The sequence below is a fragment of the Mirounga angustirostris genome, unplaced genomic scaffold (assembly GCF_029215605.1).
Source record: "Mirounga angustirostris isolate CCGP_5_RB_7025 unplaced genomic scaffold, mMirAng1.0.hap1 SCAF_4, whole genome shotgun sequence".
In the NCBI taxonomy this organism is placed as follows: Eukaryota; Metazoa; Chordata; class Mammalia; order Carnivora; family Phocidae; genus Mirounga; species Mirounga angustirostris.
In genome coordinates, this window is record NW_026991712.1 from 56,081,457 (window position 1) to 56,103,905 (window position 22,449).

The window sequence follows — 22,449 nt, forward strand, 5'->3', positions numbered from 1 at the left end:
GACTGGGGAGCCCAAGCCTCAATTGCTCCACGCAAATTTCACTTGTGCAAGAGTGACAGCAACTTGGTAGGGCCAGGAAAACTAGAAAGCAGAAGAAGCCCATAGCCTTTTTCTAAGGAGTAGAAAGAATCCCAAAGTAGAGATGTCATAGAATATTTAAGTCAGAGGTTACAACTGGCACCTGTGGTGGGCAAAATAATAACCCCTCCCCCCGGTGCTACTGTCTTAATCCCTGGAATCTATCGATACATTAATTTACATGGCAAAAGGAAATTTAGCTTCTTTTTAAAAAAAAGATTTTATTTACTTATTTGAGAGAGAAGCAGGTTCCCTGCGATCAGAGAGCCCGGTGCGGGGCTCGATCCCAGGACCCTGAGATCAAGACCTGAGCCGAAGGCAGATGCTTAATCGACTGAGCCACCCAGGCACCTGGGAAATTTAGCTTTGATTAAAGGCCTTGAGATGAGGAGATTATCCTCGTGTGTCCAATATAATCAAATGAGTCTTTAAATGTGGAAAGCCTTTTCCCAACTGTAGTCAGTGAGAGCTGTGACAATAGAGAAGGAGCCAGGGAGGGATGACATTGCTGGCTTTGAAGACAGAAGAAGGGAGCCATGAGCCAAGGCATGTGGGTGACCTCAAGAAGCTGGAAAAAGCAAGGAAACAGAATCACCGAGAGTCTTCAAAAAGGAACATAGCCTGTCAACACATTTGATTTTAGCCCAGTGAGATCCATGGCCGACTTCTCACCTACTTAACTATGGGATAATATATTCGTACTGTTTTATGCCACTGAGTTTGTGATAATTTCTTACAATAGCAATAGAAAACAATTATGGCCGTCCACAGGCTAGAGATGGCCTGCACCTGGCAAGTTTCACATTAAAATCTTCCATCTACTTTCTTGAAAATGCAGAAGATCTGTGAACATCTGTCCACATTTGCACATGGAAGTATTTCACCAGAACTGAAAACCCTCCTCCTCCAACAGGACAAGTTGTTCTCCAGGTCATCATGGTCCCCACTATCCACCTACCTCTTTACGCATCTAGCTACGATAGGTATTTAATTTGTGGCATAGGTCTAAGCCTATGGACTCAAAATAGCCTCACATCGTTTACCAGCTGCTTAGCATTACATAAGAACAGTAATTCTATGTGGCCAGAGAATATCTTGGAGACTGTAACGTCTATAGGTAGTCCTGCTGAGTTTCCCAAGCCAGCGGAGGGGTGCAGGGCTGCAGGCGGGTGGGTACAAGAGCTGAAGGAATCATGCAGTCACAGATAGAGGACCATGCAACAAGAGCAAACAAAGAGAGCAGGAATGAGGGCATCTCACTGGACATCAGCAGTTACCCTTCTCCGTGCTTTGGCAATTAGGGAAAGAAGCTTCCCAGAATCTAGGATTCATAACACCAGAGAAAAAAGAAACGCTAAATTGACTAAAGATTAATTTTACTCCAGAGTCATAAAAGAGAGCATAGTAAAAATAAAATTAAAAAAAACCAATAAACAATTAGTGGAGTATATAAAATGTAGTCATATAAAATAATGGGATGCCTAAAACAAAGGTTAGTAAAAATAGTTTGGGGTTTATCTGTTACGACAAGATAAAGTGTAAGAATACAGATGGTGAAAATTATAGTGTAGACCAATACTCTGAACTGAAAAGTTCCATATGTCATCATGAGTTTTTTCCTATCTTTCATACCCACACACAGAAGAGGATACAAAAAGATAAAACACGTTAGCCCATTCCTCTTCCCTCTTTGAGATCAGAACAGGGCAGAGGACGAAAGTCAATCTTCAGTTGTATTAACTTTATATTCATCTTATGGCAAAAAAGCATTATAGTGTTATTTTATTATTAGAAATTAGGTTCAGATGAACGGATAAAGAAGATGTGATACACACACACACACACAATAGAATATTAGTTAGCCATAAAAAGGAATGAAATCTTGCCATTTGCAATGATGTGGATGGACCTAGAGGGTATTATGCTAAGCAAAATAAGTCAGAGAAAGACAAAAACCATATGAGTTCACTCATATGTGGAATTTAAAAAACAAATGAACAAAGAAAGAGAGACAGACAGACAAACCAAGAAACAGACCCTTTTTTTTTTTAAGATTTTATTTATTTATTTGAGAGAAAGAGCAAGAAAGAGAGAGAGAGCATGAGCAGGTGAGGGGCAGAGGGAGAAGTGGACACCGCTTTTGAGCGGGAACCCTAATGTGGGGTTCGATCCTGGAACTCTAGGATCATGACCTGAGCCGAAGGCAGACGCCCAACTGACTGAGTCACCCACACGCCCCAGGAAACAGATTCTTAACTATAGAGAACAAACTGATGGTTACTGGAGGGGAGGTGGGTGGGGGGGACAATGGGTTAAACAGGTGATGGAGATTAAGGAGGGCACTTGTCATGATGAGCACAGGGTGTTGTATGGAAGTGTTGAATCACTATATTGTACACCTCAAACTAATATAACACCGTATCTTAACTATACTGGAATTAAAATGTAAAACTTAATAAAAAATAAAAATAAATTAGGTTCAGTTATTAATTCAAAAATTTATATTTCCTAAATGTTACATTTACATCAGACTTTTTCAATAAACTTTAAGATGAATTTCATATCCAATACAACACATGGGAACATTTTAAGTGCACGATTTGATGAATTTTGACAAACGTATGTACCCACGGAGCCATGCCCCCCATGAGAACACAGAACTTTACAACAACCACCAAGAATACTGCACACTCCTGCTTCTTCTCAGAGAAAGTATTGAACTCAAATCCAATACTAGAATTTTCAATCTAATAGTTATTTTCTGTTACAGCAAAGGGGAATGACAAAAAATAATTTCGCCCCTTGGGAGTCATGTTCTAATTCTAAAATTTCTTAGTAACTTATAAAAAATGATAGAGAGGGGTTACCACCTATTATACTTCACTTAAAATTAAAGTACCAAATTTGAGGTTATATATATATACACCATATATGACTTTAGATTTCAAATGTGGACCATGACACAGTAGTAAACGGTAAGCAACATCACTCAGTGTCACAATGGTCTGTTTATTAGTCTTCCTTTCCTGCTCGACTGAAAACTCCCTGCAGGTCATGGCCGGATTGCTCACAACAACGGAATTGTTGTTAACGCCTGGTAGCGCTAAACAAATATTTGGTGAAGGAATGAATGAAACAGGCGCCCAAACTGAAAAGTACCAGCTCAAGTTCTGGAGGAAATTACTTGTGCTTTTCTAATTTAATGCCAGAAAAGCTTGAGCATAAGAATGCATGCTGGGGAGCAGGACATTTTTCTATTAGATGCTTTCTTTATCCCTACATCTTTCAGACGGGTGGAGGGCATGTGCTTTAGGAAGGAGAGTGGGATGCTGGGTGTCAAGTCTCCAGGGTTTATTTCCCAACTCTGAACCTCCCTAGCTTCAAGGCCTTGGGCAAGTCACTTAACCTCTGTTCCAAACAGAAATAATACCACCTCCTCCCAGGAGCACAGCAAGGCGAGTTTGATTGATGGCTAAGCTCTTGGAGTCTTTGATGAAATGTGCTGACTGGCTGCCAAGTATTACTACTGCTAATAATAATAATGTTTTTCTAACACAGTCCCACAGAGCAATATAAATCTGTAACAAGGGACAGATTGCTCCAACAAAGCAAATTGTGACCAATTCTTTTTGAAAGAAGGATGATAAACTTAATTCTACAATGGTGTTGTTTTCTGTACTCTGTTCTCTCCTTATTTATAAGGAGAACAAGTTGTCAGGTGTCTCCATGAGGTGTGTAGGCTTCTTTGGAAAGGGAAAATAAAGGGGAAAGATGGCAACCAAGGACAGACACAGTGGTATTACGGAAATACCATGTTTCTTGGATGGGTTGATCATCTATAGAGAAAAATAAACAGGTGATTAGTAAGGCAGAAATGTTGTCATTTGTTATTTCATCGGTTACACGGTTTTATTAAAACTCAAAAGGAAATTTAAGGAAACTCCAATCCATCAATTTGGTTTCAGAACATCTATTTCTTGAAATGGAAATATTATTGCATAGTATTTAGGAGCTTTTCTCTTTTCCTTTTCAATATCGAATATGATTTTTTAAAATATGATTTTAATAATAAGATTTGATTAGTCTTCTGGGTTATAAAATAATGCATATTTACCCTGAAAAATTTGGAGAAAGTTATAAAACCTAAATGAATAAAAATTGGGATGTTGCTATACTATAGTAATTAAAAATGTGTTCTCGGCGTAGAGTGCTAAGGTTCCACCCCACGTCTACTACTGTTAGTTTGACCAGAACTCTAAATTTCTGTGTACCTGATTTTATCTTTGAAGTGGGACAATAAAGCCTATCTTCTTGGTTGTTTGAAGAATTTCAATAAATTAATAGTGTGTGTGAAGCACTTGAAAGAGAGCCTGGCAGAGAACATTGTTCATTAAGTTACTGTGATTATACAATTACTCATAATCACTAAATTTAAGGACAGTTTTTCCGAAGTCCTTCTATGTATCTAAAATGGTATATTAAGTATGTTGCTTCTTTTGCAGAATTGAAATCTGTTTGTGTCCACCCCGCCCCTCCCAATTCGTATGTTGAAATCTAATCCCCAGTGGGATGGTATTAGGAGGTGGGTCATTTGGGAGGTGATTAGGTCTTGAGGGTGGAGTCCTCATGAATTGGATTAGCGCTTTTATAAAAGACACCCCCGAGAGCTCTCTCAGCCTTCTGCCATGGGAGGATACAACAAGAAGACAGCTGTCCATGAACAAAGGAAGCAGTTCCTCATCAGACACTGAATCTGGTGGTGCCTTGTTCTTGGACTTCCCAGCTACCAGGACTGTGAGAAATAAATGTCTGTTGCTTTAGCTAGCCGGTCAATGGCATTTTGCTATATCGGCCCAAACAGACTAAGGTAAGACCATACTGTACAAAACTGTTTTTAACCTGCTTTTCATCACCCCACACATTACAAAGATTTTCTCATGTCATTAGATATTTTTGTGCATTTATGGCACATTGAGGGCTGCAGATAGTTCTGTGGGTAGATTTGTCGTAACCTAAAGAACCAACTTCTTATTGTCAGCCATTTACATTGTTCTCAATTTTTCTTTTTATAAAGAATGCTGCAAATGACCAACACTTGTGTGCCCTTTAGCTTTGGGATAGATCTCTAGAAGTAGACTTTTTCAGAAGCGGAAGATATGCATACTTTTAAAGCTTTTGATATTAAATTGTCCTCCGGAAAATTTGAGACAGTGATAGATATGTCATTCTAATGTAATGTTGTCTTATTAAATCCCCATAAACATATGGTTTCTCTCTGCATGAGACATGCCTAGGATACTTTTTTGTTGGGGAAGACAAGAGGCAGAGGGATAAATGAAGAGAGAGGAATATAGATTGAAAGAGTGTGGATGACTTTTGCACTTTTTCAAGATTAGTTTCTACTGAAACAATCTATGTAGGCATCTCAGATTTATGAAGTTTAGTAAAAACTGACAAGCATAGACCCCACCCTTCAACTCTATTTAGAAGATTTTGTTTTCCAACTTCTGTTATTTTTTCCTCTTTTTTTTCCTATTGTGCATGATACCAAGGCTATTTTGAAATAGCCATATTCTGGCATAATTTATCTTACATTCTTACAATTTACTCACTTCACAATGTTAACAGAAAGCCAAGTTCTCCTTTGACATTTTCCGCAATCCATTAAGATGTAAATCTCGACAAAAAATACGGATGCAACTAAGGTAGCTTCTGATATATAGTAGCAACCTGACATCAGCTTTTATTTTTCGACTCACTAACTCATCTGTGCCCACCACTTGGCCTCTTCACCTTTTTAACCTTGCTTTTTGTTCTCTGAACTGCCCTCCAAAAAGAGGACAATCATTTTTAAACTAAGGTTATGTTCACTGAGTCTAGAAGTAAGCAATATATGGGTTCACTTTGGTGGAAGAAGAAAAGAGAATAGGGGCTCAGTTATTCGAATCTAGTCCTGCCCTTTGATGTTAATGTACCCAGCACCTACATTTAATGGGAACATTTTTCATGGGTTGCAATGAACGGTGTACATCTAAATTCTACATATAAAGCTGTAATTTCATTGAAGGATTCTAGTGGCATTGACAAATGATGTCACTGGCAAGCTGTGCTTGAATTACAACTTTAATTATTTACACCTGGGTCTACATTATTCCTGTATTATACCTGTCATAGCACTATCTTGTCCTGGGCCTGCTAACAGGACCATGATGATAATTTATTCCAACAGTGGGTCAGGTAGAACAGCATAGCAGCATCCGTCAACCACTGCGCAGAATGGTAAGACTAATGCGGGACCAGTCAGAATGTGAGTGTAGAATTTACAAAGGAGCTATTTTGCCAACTCCCTTATCTAAGGAAAAGAGTTTTCTGGGCTCTTGAGAGCCCACTAACCAACTAACCCAAGAGCAGAAAACTGTCTGTCATTCTTTCTCTCTTTCTCCCTCATTCTCCCCACCTCTCCACCTCTCTCTCTTTCCCTCTGCCCCTCATTATTATTTGATTTACAGATACCTCTGAGATTACATTGATAACAACAGGGAACCCAGAAGACATATATTTAGATATTTTCATTCTGAACTCATATGTGCCTTTGAGCAGACCCCAGTCCCTTTTAACAAAATCACCTTGTTTGTGACTTGTTTTATTTGAAAGGCCCCAGGAAAAAGTAATCTGGTCTGGACACATAAAAGTGACTGAGATTTTGGATCCATTTTGTCTACCCAATATTTCACTTCAAGGAAATCCTCAAGTTAAAGTTATTTTTACTTATTAAAGAATGATTGTATGGCACAAATGAAATTAAACATGATGTTTTGACCTAAGTTTATTAATTGCAAAGCTCAATACCAGATAAGGGTATTTTGGGGAATGACTCCTACATGGTAGGGAAGTTTATGTACCTTTTCAAGTACTCTCCCATGAAGATGAAAGAGATGGTATGGGAAGGGCTCCAAACTGGACATGAATCACAACTAGCATTTGAGGTCCCTAAGGAGCCCGAGGATTTCACGAGACAGCCTGAATGAAGAGAAGTTTATTGAAAAAGAAACACACCAGTCATATATGATCCTATCAGCCATAGGTGGTAGAAAATATTTCGAAATCAGCTGGTGTATAACTCAAATACAGATTTTTATAATGGTTTCAGCTGAGAAATACTCTTAGAGAAAAGATACATAAGACTAATTTATTTTCTTGAGAAAGAACATAATAGAGGGAGTGTAGAAGGGAAAATACAAACATGAAAATAGTAATTGAGTTAGGTAGTTGGGATTATTGATGCTTCTTCCTTATTTCAAAAAAGCAGGGGTTCCATTCATGTTCCAACAATAAAAAAAAAGTGAACCCCATCACCCTAATCAAGCTTAGTCTCCTGCCAGGACAGTCAAAACTTCAGAAGCAGATCAGGCACTCCAAAATCACTATTTATAAACTGCAGGTGCCCATTTGTCTACCTTTCGAGATAAATATGGCTTATTAGAACAAAAGCCACTGTATAAAGCTCTAAACTTGCAGAAAACAGTATCATACTTCTGTACAATATCATACGTTTTCAAAGCACTTTCAAGAAGAATCTCAAAAATGTTACATATGAATTGGACTCTTACTAAAATATGCAGCAAAGCTATTGTTAAAAATCCCAAGGGTCTATTTTCTAACTTGAATTAAAAACGCTATAGTTTATAAAGTAAGATATGCCTTACAAATGGGCAAGAATAAAAATCAACATTAGCTCTAGGTGGTCAATGTGACTTATTTCCCATACTACAAACATTGCAGTGCGAAACAAATGTCTACCCTGACTTTAGCCACGTTATTTACGTTTAGTTCCTGGGTCAGAATATCAGAAAAGTTCTTGGGATTTGGTGAGCAGTTCTCTACCCAGCTTCTCCTTTCTTTACTATTAAGGCAATTCTTTGAAAGCCAAGTCTAAAGTGTTAATCTGGCCTCATGCTCCCACGAGGGAACTTCTTAAAGACCCATACCTTTGGACTGTCCCGCTCCCCCGCTGACTTATGCCTTCTCATGGGATTTTCTGACTGGCAAGTTGGAAGAATACAAGGTAATTCCAGCTTCTCTCTTTGAAGCTGCCTGCCCATGGAAAGTCTATGTTCTGGTCTGTTCTCTGTACATGCTAAGCTTCTTAGGTCAGGAGGCTTTTCCAGGGGTGTCCTGGGGTGGCCCGGCTCCCTGTGACCATGTGACTGAAGAATGAAGAAAATGCACACCTAGCCATATCCTTCAGCTCAGGTTTTATCAGTAAGAAGCTAATATTTTGATCTTCATCTGTGTTCTATGGCTACAGAACATTATTTATTGAAAGTCTCAAGAGAAGAAAGGAGTCTATTAACCTTGAGAGATGGACACAGGGACTGCTCTTTAGGGACCAAAATAACATGGGTTAATCTTTGCTTCTGATGGGACAGCGAGGAGACTTAATTACTTAGTACTTAATAGATTTAGGTCCTGTAGCGTTGTACCTTGGTATACTGAGGCAGCATATATGTGGCTATTTTTTTCCAGTGGTACAGCCAGTTATTAGCTGGGACAGACCCCAGTAAGCTAGCTGGCTGTTCAGGCTTGACCATGCGTGTCACTGTTGCTGCCCATGAATCACACAGTGGCAGCTCGGCCTAATATTGTAGGTGAGGCCCAATAAAGGATAAGCAAATCGTAGAAAAAGAGAGCCGTTTTGTCACATATCACTGTGCAGGCTTTCTAGGCACTGCTTGTGTGGAGGATTTTAACTCCATTGCTGTTTTTTTTTTTTTTCCCCATCAAGGCCTTCAAACTAGCTTGTTACATTTCAGAAGCAGTTAGGTACCATCTGAGCAACAGAGCTTCATAGCAGGTACAGGTAGGAATCTGAGTCAATCTTTTTCCCCATTTTCGTTTAGTGTCGGGCGTGGAAGTGTGAAAGGCTCAAAACATGTATTCACACTGCTTTGTCTCCAAAGAGCTCTGCCCAACCCATTGCCTTCAGGGCACTGGATCCAGATTCAGAGGGCTAGTGATTACATCAACGAACAGCCCCCCAGTAGAGGAGTCCTTGTTAAAAAAAGGGATGAACCAGCTTTGCTTGAGGTGGAGAGATGAAATTTATTCAAACCCAAGCTAAGAAGGTAAATTTAAACAGTCCGTGCCAGGAATATCTGTCCTCAGGAACCAAATTTGTTCGGGTAACAAGGAAGAACTGGATTGCTTTAAAAACTATCAGAACATGATCGTTGGGAGAATGAAAGAGAAATAAAGAAATTTTAATGAAGGGGAAGAGAGAGATTTTCTTAAGGGCAATGCTAAGCTCTTAGGGAAGAAGGTAGCCCAAAATGAACAGGGAAAAGGGACCTTGGAAGTCAGTCTGGGCAAATAGGGAAGGAGGAAGGTGAAGCACCTGGGTGTAGCTGTCCTTACAGATGGGATCAGAGAAGAGCATTGCAGTTGTTACTTGATCCAAAATGGTGGCTGGGGTTCAAAGAAAACTATCAGAGGAAGGGTGGCAAGATCTCCAGAAACTCGCTTGAATGATTCTCCCCAGAGGAGCCTGGGTCCAGAAAACCAGGGAGAGGCATATCCTTAAGACTGCAAATATTCACTTCCTTAGGCTTGAATCAGCTGTTATCTAGCTGGTAGGTATATAACAGAAGGCTAGAGGATCACGTTTAAGGCATCAATCAGCACATCTGAAGGGGCTCCAGTGATTGTAGATACTCTTCTCTGTCTTAGGAGGTAGAATGCCTGGAAAGTATATGGATAATAGAAGGCACAGGGGAGATAACATCTATTGATTGCTATGTATCATGAACAAATCTCCGAATTTTACATCCGAGTTCATTTAATATTTACAATAATCTCACAAAGGAATAACATTAATAATCAGATTTTACATCTGAAGGAACTGAGACACAGTTATTTAAATGATCTACCCAAAAACATATATCAGGTACATAAAGTAACTAAACTTCAAACTTGTTTGGTTTAGTCCCAGAATCCGGACTCAAGCACTATGATTTACTCCATCTTATATTCAAGTTTGGTGCCAGGTTAGAGGGCATCTGATGAGGGAATGCATCCTGGGCAGGATCATTCAATGTGGGGATGGAGTGGAGGAAATAGACACATTTGTCTGAAAAGTGTATACTTTTGGCAGACTTGCAGTTGATTGAACTCACACTTCTTACAGGACAGGCGTGCTGGTGGTTGTGGAGCAAGGCTCAATCCCCAGGAGTATGTTAGAAAAATAAATGTCTGAAAAGAAAAGTGGCAGATCCAGCAAAGAGAGTGAGCTTTTCAGGTGGTAGAAAAAGAAAGGGACGAGTTTAAATTAATTGCGAAAACAAAACGCGGTCTCCCTGGAATGAATTTGGGGATAGGGAGAACACAAGAGACATGTCTCGGTGCTCCAGAAAAATTAGGGCAGAAGGAGATATTATTGTTGACATTAAAGTTTCTGAGTTATTCAAGACTCAATGAGATAAAGAGCTGAGGAAAATCCAGGCCCCAGGGAAGCATGCAAGGCAAAAGTATTGGGCCTGCCTCGGTGTTGGGGGACATGCTTCTCAAAACTCCAACATCAATTTTGTTCAGCCATCTGCTGGAGGTGATTGTCCAGGAAAAACAAAACAAATGGAATTGAGGGGGTAGATTCACAGGCCTTCCTTTTGGTATCAGTAGGAGTAATAATAATAACTCATAAAATAGGATGGACAAGACAGTGAAAACACTCTCAATCTCAATGATATTGTAATGATGGATACTGTATATGTCATTATTCTTTTGTCCTAATTCATAGAATGTACAACACCAGGAGTGAATCCTAAGGGGAACAGTGGATTTTTGCTGATCGTGATGTGTCAATGCTGGTTCATCCTTGGGGAAAAAAATGTACCATTCTGGTGAGTACTGTTAATAATGGGGAGGCTATGCCCATGTGAGGAGGGGGTGGTACATAGGAAATCTCTGTACCTTCCTCTTGTTGTAAACCAAAAACTGCTCTAAAAAACATGCCTTAAAAAAAACTGGAAAGGAGGGCGCCTGGGTGGCTCAGTTGGTTAAGCGACTGCCTTCGGCTCAGGTCATGATCCTGGAGTCCCTGGATCGAGTCCCGCATTGGGCTCCCTGCTCGGCAGGGAGTCTGCTTCTCCCTCTGACCCTCCCCCCTCTCATGTGCTCTCTCTCATTCTCTCTCTCTCAAATAAATAAATAAAATCTTAAAAAAAAAAAAAACAACTGGAAAGGAGCCTGTGTTTTTAGGACAGAAGACATGATGTGTTTAGCAAGAGGGTACTGAATGCGAAGAGGCCAAAAGGTGATACAAAATGGGAATTTAAATATGATGGGAAAGAAAGATGACCCAAAGAAGACAGAACATTTCTAAACTTTGTAACGAAGGAATGATATTGTAAGTGCTACTTTCTGAGAGAGGACATTGTGCAAAGGTGCATTTATTCTCCAGGATGGTAAATACCTGCATCAGACTCAGAATGGGAGAGTTCTCACTATTGACTTCATGTTCACGAGCCATAAATTCCCCATATTTGTACTGGATTTATTGGCAACAAAACCATGAAATCCTATTGAGTTTTTCCTGGTAGCTGTCACAAGGTCTAAATTTCTACCCAGTACTGGCATCTAGGGAAGATGTTTTACTTGCATAATGGCCTCCAAGACCTGGCCGTTGGCTTGTGTTTCAAACTTGCCTGCGTGTAGGACAAGTGCTGGGATAGTCCTTAGACCCTTCACTTTGGACAGTGAGAGGCATTAATGTGAAGTGGAAGGTGGAAGAGAAGCTGTTGAAGACAGGAAGCTCAGAACAATGGTGGTGGCTTCCCATGGCTTCTGGGGGTTCTTTTGAGAATTACCTATTTGGCTTTGCTCCTTGTGACTTTCCCGTGAGTCACACTTCTAGATTTCCTGAAAGTGGCCTTTTGATCTTATCTCCTACAGCCCTAGAAATGGTTATTGTATAAGTTTCTAATTCCATATAATAAATAATACTTTAATGGAACTAACGTGGAGTGGCTTCTATCCTGACTGATTATACTGATGTCAAACTAAGTCAAATTCTGAGGCTTACAGGAATTTTATTTGGGTAGAAGGCAGCCCAAGATGGAAGTAGTAAAGAAACCCCAGCTCTACTCAAGTATTAGAGTGAGCTGCCTTTGGCTATGAGTGACTAGACTATGAAAATTTGGTGATAGGGATACTTTTTGCAATTTAATAAATTTATCTCAAACTTGAGGCAGCTAACTTACTCACTTTTGATTCACTTAAATTTTGTTAATCTTCGATTTATGTAGAAAAGACCAGAAATTTAATTTTTGATAATTTCTTCCTGGGAATCAATAAAGGCATTTATGCTAAAATTGGAGACATTTGGATATAATAATGTTCTGTTATTTGGAATACATTTGTACTTGCCATTGTACAGTCTCAGGTGAGCTAATTAGATAATGTGGCTGGGCATCTTTAGAGACAGGACATGGTTCAAGAAGTAAATTTTTATAAGCAGGGCTTTAGAGTTAATTTAGTTAATATTGTGTCTCCATTCAGAGTCTTCTGCATACAAAAGTATAATTTCCCTAAGAGGTTCTAGAAGGGGACACAAAGAAAGAGTAGTTCATATGAGGTATCATAGTTTCTTAAGGCGAGGATAGGGCTCCCTGATAAGCTATTGTTTATTTACCCCGGTGGGTTTGCCTCACCCAGGCTGACCATAAGACTCTTTACCCTATGGCAGGTGAGTTGGAGAAGGCAGTGATATCTCAAACACTACTCCCTGAGAATAAAGAGTGTGGTAGGAGATTAATAGCCTTTGTATTTCCATGGCTTCATGTTTCCCAGGGCTCTTCCACTAGAATAACATTCTACACTACTCTATTCCTCATCACCCTCCCTATCTAGACTACTCATCGGGACTTCTCTCTTGTTCTGTTTGGTAAGGCAGTGAGATGTATCTTACTGGTGAGTTTGCCAGAAGGAATGCTTCTGAGTTCTTTCTCTTTGGATCCCTGGTCCAGAGGGTCTGTCATGAGGTGAGCTGATTGGAGCTTATTGGAGCAGTGCTGCCCCTGACAAAACCTGTACTTACCTAGCTCTGCATGCAACTAAGTGGCAGGTACCCCTAACACTTCTTGTGTGAAGGGTTAGGAAGCTCACTGTGGTCGCTCATCTAAGCCACGTCTTCAGTATGGCTTGGGCAGTTACATGACTGATACTTTGTTCTCCAGGATTTTGAACTTCGCACAGAAAACATTACCACAACATGAGGTAATTCTCTTCAGTGGAAAAATGCGTTGCGAGCATCAAACTCTTCTGTAGTCTTACTGGGACTCTCTGTTTAGTTTCCTTGGTGCTGACCAGACGCATTGTTCCTCAAACTCTTTTCAACTACAAGTCATAGTGGCAAATACGTTTTACTTTGTGACTTGGCACATTTACAGGAAATCACAATTTTCATAAGCTCTTTTTGTATTAAGTCTGCTGTCTCTGATATTTTCTATTCTACTTCATGTTTTAAAAATGATGGTCATGGCCCCTAAATGTATTCCCTGACCTAGTAACAAATCACAAGCCACAGTTGAAAAATGCTAGACTAGAGCATCATGTGTTCATGTACTAGAAAAGATCAGACTTTGGGAACAAGTTCTGGACAGAGATGTGGTTTAAAAGACCATATCGTTTTCCTTTCCTGCAAATGTTTGTAATGACGTGCTTTGCTCTCTAAACGAGAAAACATTATATGAAACTCAGGTGTGAGTCTCCTTAAAGAGCTGATGATGATCCTGAACATAATATTTCTTTCACTCGTTGAGTTCAGGGCACTATAATTTACAGCCAGTTGGAAAATGTTGCTTAATCTTTGCAGAGCCGCGTATCTTTCCTTCTGGATCATATTCTCCTTGAGGGCAGGGAGTGTAAATTCTATTTCTCTGATATCCTTCACCCACACTTTATATGTAGCAGACGTGGGCCCAGATTCTGAGGACTACACAGTCTAGTTAAAGAACGATACTAAACTCTCCTTATTAAGAACCTTTGTCATGTCACCAAGAGCCAATAATTTTTATAGACTCACAATTGAAATTCTGAGAGTAATGTGTAAGTAATTGAAATCAAGTGCAGTTAGTGCCAATTTCTGGAATAGGCAAATTCTGAATTGACTTTCAAATGACTGACAGATGATCGGGAGGCCTCTGTAGAGGCTATGTTTTCTGGGTCTCAGCACATCAACTGTAATTTCATTGTGAAGGACTCAGACCGTCTTTCCCCTAGATGCTTTTAACCAATTATAATTCGGTGCCAGAGAGAACCAGAGCTGAAGTTTATCGGACGTACTGGTACAACATCACTAATCTTTACAGATCCAGGAGAAAATAAAGAGTCATTTGTAATTTGCAGGGCTGATCTAGAGAGTGCAGAGGCATGGGGTTGCCTTTAACAAATAACTTAAGTAGTTGGCTAGTTTGGGGTAGAGATAATGGAACCAAAAACCCAAAAGAATTATGTCCCAAACTAGCCTGAACCAAAGAATCACAAGGGATGATAGATGAGAATTCATATTCTAAGATGAACTGTTGGTCAGAAATAATAACCTAATTGGTCTAGAATAGGGCCCGAGTTTGGGCATCACTGGTCAAAGAATAGCTAAATTTAATAAGTATATTCCAATAATTGTCATTTAAAAAGCAATTATTCCTCACCAAGCACATATGGTGTATGGGACATTGCTTCTATGTTATGTAATTTAATCTCGACAAAAACTCTATGAAAGGACACTCTGACCTCCGTTTCACAGATGAGGCTCACAGCCTACTCAGTTCATGCAGCCGGTAAGGAGAAGAGCCCACACCTGTCCCACTTCAACCCATGTGCCCCTGGCCACCATGTCAGTCCCCAACACCTGCAAAGTGGTGAAGTTCTCTACAGTTTAGCCTCCTATTTAGGATCTTAGGCTCTGGAGTCTAATAGGCCTGATGCGCCATCCCCGTTTCACAATTAACCAGCTGTCTGATCATAGTAAATGGCAGTTTGCTCCTCTGTAGAACACTGATATTAATAGTATCTACTGCTTCTAGAGATGTGAGGGCCACTGCTGAAAATATATTAGGAAAAGAAAGCCGTCTTCATTGGCGGCATTGTGCCTTTGTCAGCCTTCGGCAAATAGGAATTCGGAGTATGTGGAAATGATGTCATGTGTAGTTTTTTTTTTTTTCTTTCAAGATTTTATTCATTTATTTGACAGAGAGAGAGAGAGCACAAGTAGGCAGAGCGGCAGGCAGAGGGAGAGGGAGAAGCAGGTTCCCCATTGAGCAGAGAGCCCGACATGGGGCTCGATCCCAGGACCCTGGGATCACGACCTGAGCCGAAGGCAGACGCTTAACGACTGAGCCACGCAGGTGCCCCTACGTGTAGTTTTTTTTTTTTTTTTTTTAAATAATTTTTCTTAAAAATGTGAACTTTACAAAGTTTCTCTTCCTTTGGGTTCCCTTCCCTGATTTTTCTTTGATGACAGATGGCCATTTTTCTCTTGAGAGTACAAGATATTCATTCCATCCCACAAAAAAAAAAAAAAATGTTGCCTCAGTACAGCTTTTCAAAATATTAAGAAAGTGTACTAAATTACTCTTCTGCTTAGCACATGCCAGAATATTTTCTCTTACCCTCCCAGCTAAAAGTAATGTGTCTTAAGTCCTAACAGATTCCGGGGATTAACTCCTATGACTAATATTGGGCAGGCTCACCCAGGATTTATTAGGGATCAATGTGACCAATGAGCTTGGCAGCTGGTAGTGGTCCTCCTTTCCTCCTAATGCTGTAAAAATAACATTGTTGCCATTATTACATCATTTCAGTGTCTCTAAATATGTTCATCCGTCTGACCACTGCTAAATGTATTTAGAAAAAAATCTTCTTTCTGCTTCTCTAAAGGTTAGCTGACATCGAAGTGCTGGCAAGTTACCAAAACACAAATCTTGGTCTCCTTCCTCCCCTCCCGCCGCCCAGCTGATTGAACAAGTAATAGTCAAAATATTTGCAGAGCCTGGTGTTGCCCACAGGAACACCAAGTTTCTCCTACTGATTAATTCTTTCTGTTCCAAGTTAGCAGTGCTCTATTGTCCCGAGTGCTAAAACTGCCAGTAACGATCTCCCTTTTGTCTTAAAGACACCACATCTGGAGCTTAATGGCAGCGCTGATTCTGATTTATTCCTCTAAATGCCAAATCTGGAAGGAAAGGTCAAAATGGTCAGTGGGTTCCCGTTATGTGGAGCTCTAAAACGAAACAAGAAGGAACATGGCCGGAAGGGGCCGATCTAGGATGGCTTCATCTTGCCCTCGTTTACTCAGACAGCCCACTTACAGCTCATCTGTCACCCAGGATCACGGTGAGCCTTCCTGGGTGGCCACTGCCACAGTCCCTGAAATATTTTGTTCATTCTTTCCCATCGGAGCCAAGTGTCTCTTAAAAAAAAAAAAAAAAAAAAATTCACTGCTCATGTTCCTAAGACCTCAAGATTACCTCTCCCTTAAACCCATGCCAACTAGGAAGAGCCTCTCCTGTCTCAATTCCCTCCTTTCACAAAAGTGTTCTCTCTCATTAATCTTTTACATTCAAAACATTTCTGGCATACTAGGACTGCATTTAATTAGTACGGACACTTGGAAGACGAAGTGTCTTGGCCTTAGGAGGAAAGGAAGGAAGAAATGTCTCAGGCACAAAGATCTGGCACTCTGAAAGCTAGCAGCTTATCCCCATCACCTCTCAGCTATTGAGGTTAGAGCGTAGAAGCAGCGCTAAGTTCATAAACTATTTGGAAGCAACTGCTATTAGGATTAGTGCCCTACCTCATGTGAACAGGAGAGTTATCTGATACCACGAACCGAAGCGCATCCAGCTTTCAGTGTTTGAGCAGTGAAAGAGGTACCTTTAAGTCCTAGCACGACCCATAATCTAGCTGACTCTCACTATCTTGTCTCCATCAGCCTGCCGACCTCGATGCCCACCAGTAGGTCCAGCGTTGGATGTTCTCTTTTGTGATTTCATGCTTCCCCTATGCCACCAATGACTCACTACCTCATGTATATCACCAGGGTATGAAATGGACCCTGGGCCTCCTCCCAGGAGGGCAGACAAAGCTATTGATATTAGTACAGCCTCATTAATCTCAGAGACATATGCATATGCCATAGTTTCCCTCGGAAATGAGAGTTGCAGCATTGTGATTAAGTCACATTTCAAAACTGCAATATTCAACAATATCTCAGTGATTCAAAAACGTATAAAGTGGTCCTCCCTCTTTCCGCTTTGCTGTTTAGATGAGATCATCTCTATTTCTCTCCTATATTTTAAGATGAGGAAGGCAAAAAACCACAGATATTACTTTGTTTTCCAGGGGATCAAAAAAAAAAATGTTCCAAAGACAATACTTCTGACATTAAAGACCACACATGTATCAGTTTACTTTCCTTTAAGTATAAAATCTTTTAGCAATTCACTTAGGCTGCATTATTCCTTACCTTCCAAGACACAGTGATGAACAAGGACTGTCTATAATTTAGTTGTTCTCCTGCAGTTATTAAACTTGCACTATTAGAACCAGATACATATAGGCAATTTCCATTACTCTTCCCTTTAAGCTTGTTGCTTTTGAATCATCATTTGCAAACATTTTATTGAATTTAACATGTATTTACTCTTCTCTTTTTCTGGGGGAAGTGAGTTTCCATTTCCCTTTGCCTCCTCTTCTGTAACAAATGTGTGGCAAGGTCAAGATACAGTTTTACAAGTATTTACTTGTGTGTGTATACTCTTAATACCCTTTCTTCTTCAATTCCTTTCTCTTGTTGCCCTTCAGAATTCTGCAACCTTTCAATGCATTACATGAGATATATACTATAAAGAGATAGAAATTAGAACATTTTACATTAATTCATCTAAGCAGCTGGACTATAATTTTCACACATTCACACAACTCTATCCCCACCCCTTGCCCAAATCCCATGGACCTTCCATGTCTTCCCAAAAGACAAGGGATCTTTTCTTCATACAATTATATATCCTGTTGTTCCTTAACATGACCTGCGGATGACCTGAATACAACAGGAAGTCTTGGCTCTGCTTAGAAAGGATCAGAATGAAAACCATGATCCGGGTGTGTGTGTGTGTGTGTGTGTGTGTGTGCGTGTGTGCATGGCACACATGTACATGGGCACATACAAGCACATGTGGTCACTGTGTTAGGCAGTAAAAGCCCAGACCCGTGAGGCCCCTGGTAAGAAAGGTCATATGAAGGTCTGGCGTCTTGGTATGTAGGCATCTCAAGGCAGAGGGAAAGAATGAGAATAAACAGGACTTAACTAACTGGTCTCTTTGTCTCCATCCTTTGTCTTCCTTCAGTTCTCTTCCACACTGTAGCTGCCAGAAAATAGAAATCTGATCATGATAATCCCTTACTTAAAAGTCTTTAATAGCTCTCTGCTAACCCGTAAGATAAAGTCCAGACTCCTTAGCATGATATATAAAGCCCTTCATTATCTGGTTCCGGCCTCCGTGGTCAGCTTTATCTCCCTCCACTCCCCATGAAGCTAGAGACATACAGCTTTTTAATGTTCCCAAAACATGCTATGAGAACCAGGGTCTTCCCTTTATTTAGGACCACTATCATGAGAAGAATTCTGTGACCCCACCCCCCAAGAAACATTGGGAACTGTATCTCTAAGAATTTTGTTTCCTTAACTATGGCTTAAATATGAGCTAAGTGCTTTGCTTATTGGAAAAGATCCCTTGATAGAATTATGTTGACATGGGGTACTGTTTAAAAATGCATCCATCCAATTTTACTTTACTAAGACTGCTTGGTCCCATTAAGTACTCCCTAAAAGTCTAAAATGCACTGGGATTTAGCGGGGTATCATTTGTTACTAGTTCGCTGTGCTATGCTCAGCACCCTTTAAAGTAAATCACCTTAATGGTCTATCTCTTTTTTTTTTTTTTTCAAACGTGTGTGTGTGTGTGTGTGTGTGTGTGTTTTAATACATGCTTAGAAAATTCCCCTCAGCAACTCATCTACATGGTCATAAAAATGAGAAAATGTGATGAAAGATTGAACTTATTTTTTGAGGTGCTTTCATGAATGTGACTATCTGGATCCTGAGAACTGGTCTGGGTCCAGCCCTGCCATAAAGAAGCTTCCTGACCTGGCCTCAGGCTTCAGTTCTGCCCACCTTGAACTCAAACTCCAGCTGTGTGGTAGGAGCAAATCCCTCAACCTCTCAAGGGGAAGTGTTTCCACTTTATCCACTTTGCAGCAATTCCCAGTCCATTGAAATCTTTCCTTCTTACCAATCTCTTTTCTGGTAAAACTATCACTGGGCACTTCTAATCACCAAATTCAATGAAAAATTTCAGTCCTTATCCTGCTGGATTTCTTCAAGACACCACTTAAGATGATTGATCGCACTCTCCTTGAAACTCTGCCTTCCCTGAACTTCTTACTCTCATTATACACTTGGCAGTATCTTCTCTTTCATCTTTATGGGCTCTTTTCTTCTTCTTCATACCCTTCACATGTTGGTGTTCTTCATGGTTGAGTTCTGAGCCCCTGCTCATCTCATTTTCACAGCTGGCAAAACACCTCATCTTGTGGTCTCATCTTTCATCCAGACTTTTATGTTTCCCACACCTTCATCTCAAGCTTGGACCCAACTTTAGACCTTTATCCAAACCCCTGCTGGTTGACTCCATCCGGCTTTCCTACTGACAACTCAACCTTAAAAGTCCAGAATAAACCTCTTCATCTTCCCCCTCTTCAAAAAGTCTTCCCTCAATAATCTTTGTCTAAATTGATAATACCTTTTACCCACAGTAGAAATCTGGGAGTTATTCTTCACTTCTTCCCAGTGTCCCATGTTTAATCAGTTTTTATATTCTTGCTGATTTTGCCTCTAATGTATTTCAAATCTGTCCTTTTCTTTTATCCCTACTATATTGCCCAGGTTTTGATGAAGGTCTTCACAGACTCCTAATTTGATTACTTCATAACAGGTATTTCTGCTTTCAATCTTGTCCCTCTCAGGGACCATAGTCCCCAGAGTTCAAATCTACTTAAAATTTTTAAGGGTTCTGTCTTTCCTGTACAATAAAACCCAAGACCCTTAACATCTATGGAACATTCATTTATCTGGGTCATGACTGTTCTTTTATGTTCTTATCATCTACACATTTTCATATCATATTCAAAAAAACCAAAATCCACCTGGCCCAGATGATGATGTTTCTCACCTCTGTACTTTTGCTAACCCTTTCTTTTTTGTCTTTTTCGATACACTTTGTCTAACTGTGGCAGAGAGTAATGTTCACCAAATGGTCAACATCCTCCTTTGCTCTTGCACTTGAGTTAGGATATGTGACTAGTTCTGATCAATAATCTAGAGCGGAGGTGAGAGATATCATTTATAAGTCAAAGCAAATAAATGTCAGGGTACCTACATCTCATCTCATTCTCCATCTCTTTCTCCCAGCCACATCAGAGAACTCGAAGATGTAGAGTTGCAGTTTGGAAGCAGCCATAATCCTGGAATCACTGTTGGAAGAGAGGCACCATGGAAAGATATCTAATCTACTTGTCCTGTAGCATAATTAAGAGATAAACCTTTGCTGCATTAAAGCCATGAGATTTTTGTGTTTATTGGTATTGACAGATTTTGCTTTCAAGATTACACTCCAGAATCACTAATTTGGAAAACCTTCTCTATCCCTACCCAGACTTTTTTTTTTTTTAAGATTTTATTTACTCATCTTGACAGAGCGAGAGAGCACAAGCAGGCGGAGCAGCAGAAGAAGGAGAAGCAGGCTCCTCGCCGGGTAGGGAGACCAACATGGGGCTCGATCCCAGGATCATGACCTGAGCTGAAGGCAGACGCTTAACCATCTGAGCCACACAGGTGCCCCGACTCCCCCCAAGCTTAACTACTAATAGCCTACTGTTGACTGGATGCCTTACTGATAGTTGATTATCACATATTGTATATGTTATATGTGTTATATACTTGTATTCTTTCAACAAAGTAAGGTAGAGAAAAGAAAATGTTACCAAGAAAATGGTAAGGAAGAGAAAAAAAATCTGTGTACAAGTGGACCCACACAGTTCAAACCCGTGTTGTTTAAGGGTCAACTGTAAATACAGTTTTCAGGTTTTCACTCAACAGTTGTCTAAGATATTTAAAGTGGTTTCTGGTGGATTTAAAGCAGTCATTGTTTTAAAGCGACAAAGCCAAGCACTCCATATGTGCACGTACACAATACTGCAGCTTGCTTATTCACTTTCCTCATCCAAAATGATATTCTGCTCTCTTGATAATGACAAGTTACCCCTCTCCCCACTAGACTGCATCTTCTATGAAAAGTGACCTGAACCCATTCTCTCCCTCCTGTATTCCCTACGACTAACAGAGAGCTAGCTAGAATAGAGGCCCAATGAGTTGTTTTGTGGTTGGCAGAATCCCAATTTTGTTCACTTTTCCTTTTGTGAGGTATTCAAGGAAGGAGTTTCCTCCTACATCCCAGAGTGAATTTTAATTAGTCCAAGGCAGTCAGGGTAATATTCGCCCCCATCCCATTAACAATTAATTTAAGAATGGGCATGTGATTACTTCCAAGCAGGAGAAGTCCACCAGGGACTTTCTAGTGAAAGTTTTCCTTCCTGACAAAAAGACGTACAAGGAGAAATGCCATTTTTCTGAGTCTTGATGTGATTGTGTGAGGATGTGGTGCCTGGCACGATGGCAGCATCTTGAAACCAGGCAGTCATGAAACAAGGGGTCACCCAGGAAGAAAAGTCACTGGTTCAGGATGGCATAGCAGGAAGACATAAAATACGTAGGCTCTTGATGAAATTATAGTTACTGAATTAACCAACCAGGAACTTCCCTACCACCAGAATTCTTGTTATATAAAACACTAAGCTCCATCTTTTAAGCCACTTTTATATGTATATTATGTTTTCTGCAGATGAAAACATCTTAACAGATATATTTGTTAAATAGAGAAAAAAATGAATGAATGGATGGATGGATGAATGAGGTGTTGTTTCTTATCATGCTATGCAATTTTGTACTAGACTTTCCTCATTTGTAAATAAGGAAGTTGAGAATGTGCTTTTAAAACGCTACCATTTATCTATCAATCTGTCCTTCACCAACACATATGGACTATTAGCCTTCTAGCCACAAAAGTACAATCAAAAGCTGGACTTCGCTGATATTTTACATGTGATGTGATTTCCATCCTTCCAAATTCCATCCTTGGATCAAGTTAGAAAACCAGAAATTATATAAAACAGCTCATCAGGGTAGCCAACAAAAGAAACTTG

At 40.1% G+C, this 22,449-nt stretch overlaps 1 long non-coding RNA gene across 1 annotated transcript; it reads left to right on the plus strand.

Annotated features, from left to right (window-relative positions):
- Nucleotides 1-4,784: 4,784 nt before the first annotated feature.
- Nucleotides 4,785-20,745, plus strand: LOC129046427 (uncharacterized). The gene is made up of 3 exons (XR_008507689.2): nucleotides 4,785-4,945; nucleotides 10,871-10,973; nucleotides 20,600-20,745. It is a non-coding gene; the product is annotated as an uncharacterized LOC129046427 (long non-coding RNA).
- The last annotated feature ends 1,704 nt before the right edge of the window (nucleotides 20,746-22,449 follow it).